Below are 13379 nucleotides of genomic sequence, written 5' to 3'. Positions count from 1 at the left end.
TTAGCCCGGATCAAAGATCTTGCAATGCATCCCCTCCTTTTTGGGATGAGAGATGTTTCGAGTCAGTCCCAACAAATGGTTCTTAGAAGAACTTGTTGGAGTAAACTCAAAAGACGTCTTGAGTTCTTTGTCAAAACTTTCCTTGGGCTTCCACGCCCTTTCACAACAAGAGTTCGAAATCACTTTTCTGGCATGCAATGCTGAAGATGAAGATGAAGGCTTTGAAACATTGTTCATGCACAAAAGCTCATTTCTTTCACAAGCAAGATCATGATATTCCTCTACCACATTAACCTCTTCTTCATATTTGTCAAATGGATTAGGTGTGGGGTTAAAGATGTTCAACTTCACTCTCATGTGCCCAAAAGAAATCTTCATTATCCCCGTCCTACAATTTATGTTGGCATTTGAGGTTGCCAAGAAAGGACGGCCAAGGATAACCGGAATTTGGTTCTTTGGATTGGGCACCGGTTCCGTGTCAATGACGACAAAGTCAACCGGGAAGAAGAACTTATCAATCTTAATCAACACATCCTCAATTATCCCCCTAGGCTTCTTAATGGATCGGTCGGCAAGTTGTAAAACCACCGACGTCGGTTTCAATTCACTTAGGCCCAATTTGACATAAACCGAATAGGGAAGAAGGTTAACACTAGCCCCTAAGTCAAGAAGTGCCCGGTTGATGACATGTTCACCAATGACACAAGATGTTGTAGGTGCACCGGGGTCCTTAAACTTTGGCAAAGTGTTGTGTTGTAGAATGGAACTCACTTGTTCGGTTAAGACCACCTTTTTTTATGTTTGGCTCTTGTTCTTCCGCTTTTGGGTGCATAAGTCTTTTAAGAATTTGGCATAAGCCGGAATTTGCTTAATTGCATCCAAAAGTGGAAGATTAACTGTGACTTGCCTAAACATATCCATTATCACATTGTTCTTGGTCTTTTGCCTTTCTTTTGAAATGGACCCTTTCAAGGCGTCCGGAAATGGAGCTTTTTCAAAAACTCTTTCAGTATTTTCTTTCAAAGAATTTTCAGCATTGGACTTGTTCGATTCATTGGATTTCAAATCACTTTTCAAAGAAGAATCATGAATAACATTTTTCAAAGAACTTTTCTCAAACACATTTTTCAACACTGTTTTCAATGAATCTCTTTGGAAATCATCTTTCAACTCACAATTTGAGGGCTTCTCATTCTCAAGATCATGCACATGCAATGAAGGAGGAATAGTGTGTGGAACGGGACGAGTGACAACTTGAGGTTGTACCGGTTCACTCTCTTCATTAGGCATTCTAACTTGATTGTCTACTACCCTACCACTTCTCAAGGTTGTTACCGCACTGACATGCTCAACATTATGCCCTTCCAATGAGGATTTGGTTTCTACAACACATTGTTGTTTGATTGGGTCATTCATGTGCATCTTTCCCTTCTCTCTAGCATTAAGGGTTTCAGCTATTTGCCCTACTTGGGTTTCTAGCTTGGCAATTGATTGAGAATGAGAATGCAACAATTGAGTATTTGCTTCTAGAGTGCCCAAAGCAATTAAAACCTTTTCCTCAAAAGCGGAACCTCTAGAATTTCCTTGAGAATAAGATTGGTTAGGAAAATGAGAATTAGCAAATTGATTTCCTTGTGAGTTATATGGTCTTGAACCTTGGGATCCTTGGTTTTGAAGTGGAGGTGGAATGTATTTCCCTTGAAAACCGCCTTGGGAAGAGTTTGAGCCCTCCCCTTGGTTTTTCCAAGAAAAATTAGGATGATTCCTCCAACCGGGATTGTAATGGTTATAGCATCAATACACATAGACATGCATCAAAAACACTAAATCTAGATATAAGCACATGAATATCCTACTTTAGCATACATAGACATATGGGTAGCATAGAATAGTCAATTGGAAGCATTAAACCATACAAACCATGAAATAATCAAGATTTATATATACATGAATATCAAGATGTATCATACAACACTAATCCCTCAATAATACACAAGATTAGAGTATAGAAAGCATGCTTGGGGCTAACTCTAGCCCCAAGAAGATGTCTAGCCACTCATGGTAGTGATGATCCAACCCTCAAGGGCTAACTCCATGGCTGCTCCTTGTAGATGAAGATCTCCTCCAATGGTTGCTCTAGCTTCCTCCCTTCTTCCTCTCCAAGAATAGCTTCCAAGATGATTTTCAATGTGTGACAAGAGACTCTAGACTCCTCTCCAAAAAGTGTATCATATTCCTTATATAGGTAGGTCAAATACACCCTATGATGAGCTGTGGTCGTGCAAGGCATATTCTCCAATGATTGGGTGAAGGACGGAATAAATGAGCTGGACTTTAACTTTTTTTCTCGCTGGAGGAAGTTCGATCGATCGAACCTTAACTTGGATCGATCGAAGATGGGTTCGATCGATCGAACTGCATCTTGGATCAATCGAAGTTGTCTGACTCCTCCGGATAAGGACAAGGCTGAGATATTTCGAAGATATTTATGGGGAAAAGGACAAAAGTGGTTGGTAGGCGTACAGCTGTGGATAAGATCAATCATTTGAATAGGACAAAATAGGGTTCGATCGATCGAAGGTGATGTTGGATCGATCGAACTTAGAATTTCAGCAAAGGCCAAGGTTGGATCTATCGAGAAGTACTGTGATCGATCATAGATGTTCGATCGATCGAACTCTAAGTTGGATCGATCGAACTTTTCAGCTGCACAACTTTGATTCCTTTTTGCTCCTTGCTTTCTCCACTTTGCTCCCTCCTTTGGTTTATCTCAGGATTGCTTCAATTAAACTCTTATTTGGCTGAGTTAGCTCAATTTTGGGATTAGTGCCTGAAAATATAAATAACACGTAATAAGTCTAAAACGGCAAAGTAAGATAGATAAAGGTACTACAATGCTTAAGCTTAACGGGTTTAAATGCGCACTTTTCAGTGCTCATCATCTACTGTGTATGGTTCTAGCAAGCCTACAATTGATCTTAGCAATGGATGAAGGCCAAGCTGCAAACAAAGCTCCAGGGTTCAGTGGTGTGAACTATGATTCATGGAAAATCAGAATGGAAGGATTCTTAATGTCTCACTCTTATGATGTTTGGCATGCTGCTGTGCATGGTATTGTGATTCTTAGTTCTGAAAATCTCTCTGAAGTTGATAAAATTACTGTAGCTAATGATGGTAAAGCCAAACATGTCCTTTACTGTGCTTTGAAGTAACAAGAATTCACTAGAGTCAAGAATTGCAAGTCAACTAAAGAAATGTGGACTCTCTTCAGGCTGCTCATGAAGGAAGTACTGTTATTAAAGAAAACAAGATTCAGCTCGACAAAGTTCAATATAAAGCTTGTAAGATGAAGGAAAGGGAAACTGTGGCTGAGTATTTGTTTATGATCAATGACATTGTCAATAACATGAAGTCCCTTGGTGAAGACATTAAAGCTCTGATGTTTGCAAGAAGATACGTAGGTCTCTTACACCTAGATTCAATGCAAAGGTTACAATTCTTGAGGATAAAGACTTATCTCAAATGAAGATTGATGACCTAAAAGCTTCTCTTACTACCTATGAAATGAGGATTGGAACTCCAACTGTTCAAAGAAGAGAAGCTGCACTTAAAGACAAAGAAGTTACTGAAGAATCTGAACTAAAATCTGAAGAAGATGATCTTGAAGAGGACGAAGTGGCCTATCTGTCAAAAAAGTTCAAAAAATTCAAGTTTAAGAAGAGAAGTCAATCCCAAAATCTAACTTGTTATGGTTGTGGCAAGCCTGGCCATTATGTCTCAAGTTGTTCAACTTCAAAAAGGCAAAACCAGAGGAGGAAAGAAGGGGGAAACTTCAAGGGAAGATTTGGAAGGAAGGCTCTTATTTCATACTGGGATTCAGTTCTGAAGAAGACAAACCTAAAGAATTAAAAGAAGATGAGTGTTTGTTTATGGCTATTGTTAAAACATCACAGACAGCCTAGATTTTTACCATTTTTAGAAGATAAGGACCTATGCATTGAATTCTCACTCATACTTTCATACAATTACCACACATCATTTTCATGCTTATCAAGATAAGAACCACTCATAGATGCATTAACCATACCCTTGTGATTATCCGGTAAACTTTCAAAGAAATATTGAACTAATTGCCACTTAGGTATGTCATGATGTGGGCACTTCCTAAGCAAGTCATTGAATCTTTCCCATGCCTCATGAAACATTTCCCCATCCCCTTGAGAAAATTCATGAATTAAAGTTCTCATGACATTGGTCTTTGATACCGGGTAATACTTCTTCAAGTGCTTATAGGGTTCTTCACTTGGAAGTCCATGATAGTTAGGAAGCATTTGAATGGTTTGTGGTTTGATTTCATAGTGATGTGCTCTAAATGGGGGCAATTGAATGCAAGTGGGTGCATTATATTCATTAGGCACATAATGGTCTCTTAAAGTAAGAAGGGGATTTACAACCGGTGGTGCTACTCGAACATCGTGGTTAGCTTGAACCATAGGAGGTTGTGGAGCAAAAATTGGTTGAGGCTTTCCCAATGGAATTTGGCCTTATTGTTTTGGTGGAATAAATGGTCTAGGCATGCCTAATGGTACTTGGATGTTTTCATGATGCACATTACGGTGGAGGATGCCTTGTTGGTCTATGTAACCAAGGTCCTCCACATGGTCATTATTTTGCTCCTCCATTGATCAAATGGAGTGATGAGAACTACTTCTTCCCCTAGGATTACGAACAACCGATTCAAGATGAAAATTAAAAGGGACAAGAATAGGATTTAACGACCTACGACCATGCATGCACTAGCAAAGACAAATAACAAGAAATAAGCAAGTAACAAACATTTCGCCCCCACAACAAATCTCCACATACAATGATCTCATACTCCTATGCTTGAACAACATGCAAGGAAAAGCAAATTGCCTACACGCGGGCTCACAATTTATCTAAGAAATGAAAAACAAGCCTCCACGCGGGCCGACGATTTAACTAGAGCTTGAGTTAGAAAAATCTCACAAATGGTCCTTAAGCAACTTCAATTTAACTTTCAACTTTCTAGCCTTGCTTTGCTTTGCAATTTTTTTAGATTTTTAGTCCTTTTTGTGCTTAGCTTAGCTCCTTGCTTTGAATTCTCCTTTGCTCAACTTCTTTCACTCAATGCACCTAGTCAATCAAGAACAAACACAATAAGTAACTAAGAAAAAAAATAAAGAAAAGACACAATCAAAAGAGTACTAATTCCTATTTGTTTCCAAAACACGACGTTGCCAATTAGATCCCCGGCAACGGTGCCAAAAACTTAATGGGTGCCGTACCGATGCACTAAAGTTTGCAAAGATATGAACTAAGAGTGTGAGTGTGCAATGTGGCCAAGTTTTAAATTTGTAAAAGCCACTACTACCTCTAACTAAAAATATAGCTACGGTGAGTAGGGATCGTCCCAAGGGATTTTAGGCACTAGTAATGGAAACAATGTATAGGGTTAGTAAGTCGAGTGATCAAAAATTGGTTGGATTAATTGATTAAGCTATTATGTAGATGAAATTGAAGTAAACAAAATTCAATGATTAATAAAGTAAAGAAAGATATAGAGGGGAGGACTTGGGTACTAGAGCTCACCACTAAACTTGACTTCACTAGACACTAGCAATTATATATTAATGGGGAAATTGACTTGTAACTTGTGTGTGTGTGTGACATTAATTGAAACTAGGCATGGATGGCAAATAAGCATAGATTGTCAAGCCAACTCAAATGGAAAGCACAATCTATCAAATGAGACCAAAATCCATTCAATGAAACCACAATTTATGCACACACAACTATCTAGAAATATACACCAAATGCATTCATAAGTATGGAATACCAAGGAACAAGAGTAGATTGTCCACCTATCTATGAATTTAAAGCAACTACACTACATCTACACTAAAGACATGAAATTTAACTAAGTAAGCTAAAGTTGTGGTATAATCCATCAAGAAACAAGTGTGAACCATCAAATAAATTACAAGAGTGTTCCATTAAGCTCTATGTTTTGACCATCTCTAGATTAACTTCATCCATACACATAGACATGCAGAAATTCCACTAAATCTAGAGAAAAACACATGAATCATCCATTCTAGCATACATAGACATATGGTTAGAAGTAGATAGTCAATTGAAAGTATTAATCCATACACATCAAGTTGAAACCACAAGATATATATATAAATCCAAGATTAAAACATTGTTACAAATAAATTCCCAAAAATATACTAAGAACTAAGTCTAGGAAGCAAACTTAGGAGCTACTCTAACCCCAAGTAGATGTCTAGCCACTCATTGAAGTAATCATCCAACCCTCAATGGCTATCTCCATGGTAGGAATGACCTCCTTCTTGATGGAAACCCTAAAAGAATGGAAGACCTCCCAAAATGTGTAAAAGCTCTCTAATCTCTAGCCTCCTCTCCAAGATATAAGATATACAAATTATGAATAACAACTATCAACTCTCCTCTAAAAGTGGCTCAAAATCCTTATATAGGTAGGTCAAAATGTCACCCAATGGTCTGGGCTCGTACACCAAGGTCCCTCCAATGATTGCACCATAAGCCAACTTTTAATGAGCTGGAATCTATTTTTTTTCAGACTTGAGGAAGTTCAATCGATCGAACTGTGTTGAGATCGATCGAACATGGCTGAGATCTATGGAATGCTGCATAGATCGATCATCCTTGGCGGCACCTTTTTGAATAAAGATAAATCTCTAAGATATTTTCGGGAAGAAGACAAAAGTGGTAGGTGGGTGGTAGTGTGGATAAGATCGAATCATTTCGATCGATCTGGAAAATGTTGGATCGATCGAACTTGTTGGATTCTTTTGGATAAGGACAAGGGCTTGGATCCATCTTGAATTATTTAGATAGATGAACTTTTGATCAATCAAAGATATGCTGCGATCGATCAAACATGTTGAATTTCCACACTTTGCTTTATTTTGCTCCCACTTTGCTCATTTCTTCCATTCAACTTAAGTTAACTCCTTTAATGCTTTTATTTGGCTGAATTGACTTATTTTTGGGATAAACACCTGAAAAGGGCAATAACACGAAATTAAAATAAAATGGGGAAATAAGATAGATAAAGGTCCTAGAATACCTTAGCTTAAGGGGTTTAAATGTGCACTTTTCAGTGCTTATCAGTAATAAGTAACCGAACTCAGAAAAGAAAATTCAACGAAAAAAAAATTTATCCGTAAAATTTCAAAAAAATGAAATGAAGGAAAATGAACAGGTCATTTCATTTTTTTATCAATTAATAAATATTTTTTATATTAATAATTCATGTCTAATTAGATTTTCTTTAATTAAAAAACTCATAATAAATAGATAATTCGGTAATTTGGATTAGAGTTTTATATAAACTCTTTTAAAAATTTATTTTATTTTCTTTAAATATATACTTGTCTAATTAGATTTCCTTTTGTTAAAAAACTCATAATAAATATATAAATACAGGTTATATGTGATAGAGTTTTAAAGAAAATAAAATAGGTAATTTGTGGTAGAGATTTATTGAAATTATTTTACTATCTGTAAATTCATATTAAATATATAATGTGATAGAGTTTTATAGAAAATAAATATGTAATTTGTGTTAGAGTTTTATAGAAACTCTTTAAATATATCCTTGTCTAATGTGATAAAGTTTGATTGAAAATAAAATAAGTAATTTGTGGTAGAGTTTTAAAGAAATTATTTTATTTTCTTTAAATATATTCTTGTCTAATTAAATTTCCTTTTATTAAAAAACTCATAATAAAAGATAATTTTTGGAACAATTATGGAGAAATTATTTTATTTCCTATATCAATTAATAAATATTTTTTATATTAATAATTTCTTGTCTAAGTAGATTTTCTGTCATAAGAAATATATAATGTGATAGAGTTTTATAGAAAATAAAATGCTAATTTGTGGTAGATTTTATAGAAATCATTTTATTTTTTTAAATATATTATTGTTTAATTATATTTTCTTTTATTAGAAAAACTCATAAAAAATAGATAAATAGGTAATATATGTTAGAGTAAATCTTTTAAAAACTCTTTTTATATCAATTAATAAATATTTTTTTATATTAATAATTCTTGTCTAATTAGATTACCTTTTATTAAAAAAAAAAAACTCAAAATAAAAGATAATTTGTGGTAGATTTTTTGAAAAATTATTTTATTTTTTATATTAATTAATAAAAATTTTTTATATTAATAATTCTTGTCGAATTAGATTTTTTTTTTTTTTTAAAAAAAAAAAACTCATAATAAATAAATAAATAGGTAATTTGTGTTAAAGATTTATATAGAACTCTTTTAAAAACTCTTTTTAAATCAATTAATAAATATTTTTTTATATTAATAATTCTTGTCTAATTAGATTTTCATTTATTAAAAAACTGATAATAAATAGATAAATAGGTAAATTGTGTTAGAGTTTTATAGAAACTTTTTTAAAACCTCTTTTTTATAACAATTAATAAATATTTTTTTATATTAATAATACTCGTATAATTAGATTTCCTTTTATTAAAAAAACTGATAATAAACAGATAAATAGGTAATTTGTGTTAGAGTTTTATAGAAACTCTTTAAATATATCTTTCTCTAATGTAATAGAGTTTTATTAAAAAAAAAAATAGGTAATTTGTAGTAGAGTTTTATAGAAATTATTTTATTTTCTTTAAATATATACTTGTCTAATTTGATTTCTTTTTATTTAAAAATTATAATAAAAGGTAATTTATGGTACAATTTTAAAAAAATTATATTAGTTTATATATCAATTAATAAATTTTTTTTAATCAAAAATTCTTGTCTAATTAGATTTTCTTTTATATTAACTCAAAATAATAAATAAATAAATATAGAATTTGTGTGAGTTTTATAGAAACTCTTTAAATATATCATTTTCTAATGTGATAGAGTTTTATAGAAAATAGAATGGGTAATTTGTGATTGAGTTTTAAAGAAATTATTTTATTTTCTTTAAATATATCCTTGTCTAATTAAATTTCCTTTTATTAAAAAATTCATAATAAAAGGTAATTTGTGGCAGAGTTTTAGAGAAATTATTTTATTTTCTATATGAATTAGTAAATATTTTTTATATTAATAATTTATTGTCTAATTAGATTTTTTTTATTCTTTTATTAAAAAATTGATAATAAATAGATAAATATGTAATTTGTGTTAGAGTTTTATAGAAACTCATTAAATATATCCTTGTCTAATGTGTTTTATTGAAAATAAAATAGGAAAATTGTTTTATTTTCTTTAAATATATCCTTGTCTAATTAGATTTTCTTTTATTTAAAAACTCACAATAAAAGGTAATTTGTGTTAGAGTTTTAGAGAAATTATTTTATTTTACCTATTTAATTTTAATTGGTAATTGATTTGTGTCAAAGTTAACATATTTGAAATTGAATTATCAATAGCACTGTATTAATGTTGTTAACTTATTAATGTGTATTAAGGAAAAAGAAATAGGAAAGGATGGTTCTTGCCCAACCTTATCATAAAAAATAAAAAAAAATAAAAAAATAAAAAAAATGTATGAGGATAATATGTGGTGAATTAATTATTTATGCACCAACTGATTTATTTCAATATTTTATGCACCAATTAATTTATTAAATATTTTTATTATGCATTAACACTCTTTTTTTACGAAGCAAATATAATTAATTTATTAATTTATAAACGTTGAGTACAATCCTCTAATCCTTTGTTGGTTAGATCTATGTGCTAATGAATCTTGATCTTGAACGACACAATTTTAGATGTGCTTGTTCTTTGTTGAAGTTGAATTTGAGGAAGAACGGTACGTTTTTAGATGTGCTTGTTGTTCTTCGTCGAGAATCTGTGGAAGAACGGTATGACTTTGGATGTGATTGTTGCTCTTCTTCTTCAAGACGGTACGACTTTGGATGTGCTTGTTGCTCTTTCTTTTCAAGGCTTGGGTGTTGGGATGAATGTTGACAAAACTTCTGTATTTTATTCTAAAATTATGAGTCTCAGAATTTCTACCCCCAATCCTCAATTTCCGTACCCTTCCTCCTTCCTTAATGCCTCTATTTATAGGTTGATGACATGTGTCATCTCCAGATAAGAACATAATCATAACTGGGTCGGGCCGGATGAATGTCATTATCTTTTATAATAATAGTATAGATATAGATGTAGATATAAATTTTATGTTACAGTTTTATATAAATTCTTCTAATAACAGCATAGATTTATTAGGAAATTTGTAATTTGAATTTATAGAAACTCTTTTAATAATAATATAGATTTATTAGGTAATTTGTAATTTGAATTTTATTAAGTAATTTGAAAGTCGTGATTTATTTTATTAGGTAATTTTTTTTAGAAACAAATAAATAAATAGGTAATTTAAATTTTATTAGTTAATTTTTAGAGTTTTATATCAATTAATAAATATAGGTAATTTGAATTTTACTAGTTAATTTTTAGAGTTTTATATCAATTAATAAATAGTTTTTCTATTAATAAATAAATACTGAAATTAAATAGGTAATTTGAATTTTATTAGTTAATTTTTAGAGTTTTATATCAATTAATAAATATAGGTAATTTGAATTTTACTAGTTAATTTTTAGAGTTTTCTATCAATTAATAAATAGTTTTTCTATTAATAAATAAATACTGAAATACTGAAATTAAATAGGTAATTTGAATTTTATTAGTTAATTTTTAGAGTTTTATATCAATTAATAAATATCGGTTATTTGAATTTCATTGGTTAAATTTTAGAGTTTTATATCAATTAATAAATACTTTTTTATATTAATAAATAAATACTGAAATACTGAAACACTGAAACGCTTTACACATTTAATAATAGTATAGATATATATAGAATATTATATAAAAAAAAAGATATTTATTTTAAAACTCTTTTTATATCAATTAATAAATTTTTTTTTTATATTTTGTGTTAGATTTTTTTAGAAACAAATAGATAAATATGTAATTTGAATTTTATTAGGTAATTTGTAATTTGAATTTTATTTTTGAGTTTTATAGAAACTCTTTTAATAATAGTATAAAATTTTTTAGAAACAAATTGATAAATAGGTAATTTAAATTTAATTAGGTAATTTGAAAGTAGTGATTTGAATTTTATTAGGTAATTCTCTTTTTATATCAATTAATAAATATCTTTTTTATAAAATTTCTTTTTATATCAATTAAAAAAAATTATATATTTTTTATATTAATAAATAAATACTGAAACACTGAAACTCTTTGCACATTTAATTTTGAATTTTTTAGGTAATTCTTTTTTATATCAATTAATAAATGTATCAATAGTTAATATGTGTTAGAGTTTTATAGAAACACTATTTTTTTGTATTAATAATTCTTGTCTAATTATATTTTCTTTTATTTAAAAGCTCATAATAAAGGCAATTTGTGGTAGAGTTTTAGATAAATTACTTTATTTTTTATATCCATTAATAAATATCTTTATCTATAAAAATTCTTTTTATATCAATTAATAATTTTTTATATATATTTTTTATATTACAAAATAAAAACTGAAACACTGAAACTCTCTCCACATTTAATTTTGAATTTTATTAGTAATTCTCTTTTTATATCAATTAATAAATATATCAATAGGTAATATGTGTTAGAGTTTTATAGAAACTCTTATGAGCACTAAAAAGTGCGCATTTAAACCCCTTAAGTTTAGGTATTTTAGTCCATTCATCTATCTTTATTTACCCGTTTTAGTTTTTATTTGTGTTTTTTATCTATTTCAGGTCAATAATGTTAAAATGGGTTTAAAATGGTTTCTTACAACCTTTTTGGAGTCAAAACTAAGTCTTGGTGAGAATTTGGAGCGAAAGGAGGCTGATGCTGAAAATCTGCCAAGTTGGATCCATCCAACTTATTTCTGATCGATCTAACTTATTTCTGATCGATCCAACTTATTTTGGATCGATCGAAGAAAAGTTGGATCGATCGAACTGTTCGCGAAAGTTATTAAAAAGCAGATCTGAATCTCATTTCGACCCAACTCGGGCTGTGCTTCAAAGGGATGATTTTAGGGCCGAGTTCTCACATTTTTGGGTTCCCAAAGCCTTGTATATATGAGAGATTATACCATTTTTGTAAGGAGATTCATATTTTAGATTGTAATTTCTACATTCTCTTTAGTTTCTCTCTCTAGAAAGTTAGAGATTAGGGTTAGAAGAAAAGAGGGAAGTGGAGGTACATCTCAAGAACCCATCTCTAGATCCATACACTCTCTCTCTCTAGAGCTTTAAAGAAGAAGAGGAAGAAGAAGATGGAGCCATGTTTGGAGCTTACCCTTGAGGGTTTCATAACCACATCTACCTCCTCCATGATTGGCTAAATCTACACTTAGAGCTTAGATGAGCCCTAAGTCTTGTGTAATCTAAACCCTTGTATTTCTATTTTTGGGGATTTATATATATTGTTGTGATTAGTGTTCTAGTCTTGTGAATTTAATGAATCTTGGTATATTTCTATGATTTTTATGGTTTAATTCTTCATATTAATTCTTTAGTTTATTTACATGTCTATGTATGATTAAATTGGAAATTATTTCTTACATGATTCATATGGATTAATTCTTTCTATTGATTCTCTATTTGATTACATGTTGTAGTATGTGTGATTATTTGGAGAATTGATCTCTACACTAAATTCTCTATGTTAGTTGCATGTCTATGTATGACTAATTAAGGATTTAGTGATGGCTAAACATGGGTTTTTATTAAATGGGTTAGTCAATTAATTTGATAGATTATTCTTATGATTGATGGGTTGTTCTACAATTTAATTCATATTTGTAGGTAGGTAGACAACATATACTTGAGTTGATATTACATGGCTTTTTATTACAAATTCCATGATTCTCTAGATTGATATGATGCGACCCGAGCGTGTGCACAAAATAATACACAACACTTTGGTTTTGGAAATGGCATCAAATGGGCATCATACTTTAAATTTATATAAAAGCCGCTTGACACTTATACCGTCAAGTATGAAGTGAGAATGGATCATTCCTAAGGGATTGAACACGTGTTGGGAGATTTTAGTGCTAATTAGATTGCACAAGAGAGAGAGAGAAAAAAAAAAAAGATTTTTGGTGAAGTGATTAAACTAGAGTTCAATTAAAAGCATGGATATAGAAATGACAATGCAAGTAAATTAAACTAAGAATTAAAGAGATAGGAAGAGAGTCTTAAGGTTAGATTCACCACTAAGCTCATGCAATTAACCATATGTTTTCAATTAATGGGGAATTTATTAGTGTAATCATAGATGTGGTCACATTAT

General features: G+C 30.7%; 1 non-coding gene across 1 annotated transcript; it reads left to right on the top strand.

Annotated features, from left to right (window-relative positions):
- The first annotated feature begins 4143 nt into the window (after nucleotides 1-4143).
- LOC132315297 (small nucleolar RNA R71) lies at nucleotides 4144-4250 on the top strand. The gene has a single exon (XR_009483615.1). It is a non-coding gene; the product is annotated as a small nucleolar RNA R71 (small nucleolar RNA).
- The last annotated feature ends 9129 nt before the right edge of the window (nucleotides 4251-13379 follow it).

This window comes from Cornus florida, unplaced genomic scaffold (genome assembly GCF_030987335.1).
Source record: "Cornus florida cultivar Cherokee Brave unplaced genomic scaffold, ASM3098733v1 CherokeeBrave_3.0.0_Hap2_Chr06, whole genome shotgun sequence".
Taxonomy (NCBI): Eukaryota; Viridiplantae; Streptophyta; class Magnoliopsida; order Cornales; family Cornaceae; genus Cornus; species Cornus florida.
This window is presented reverse-complemented; position numbering and strand designations above follow the sequence as displayed.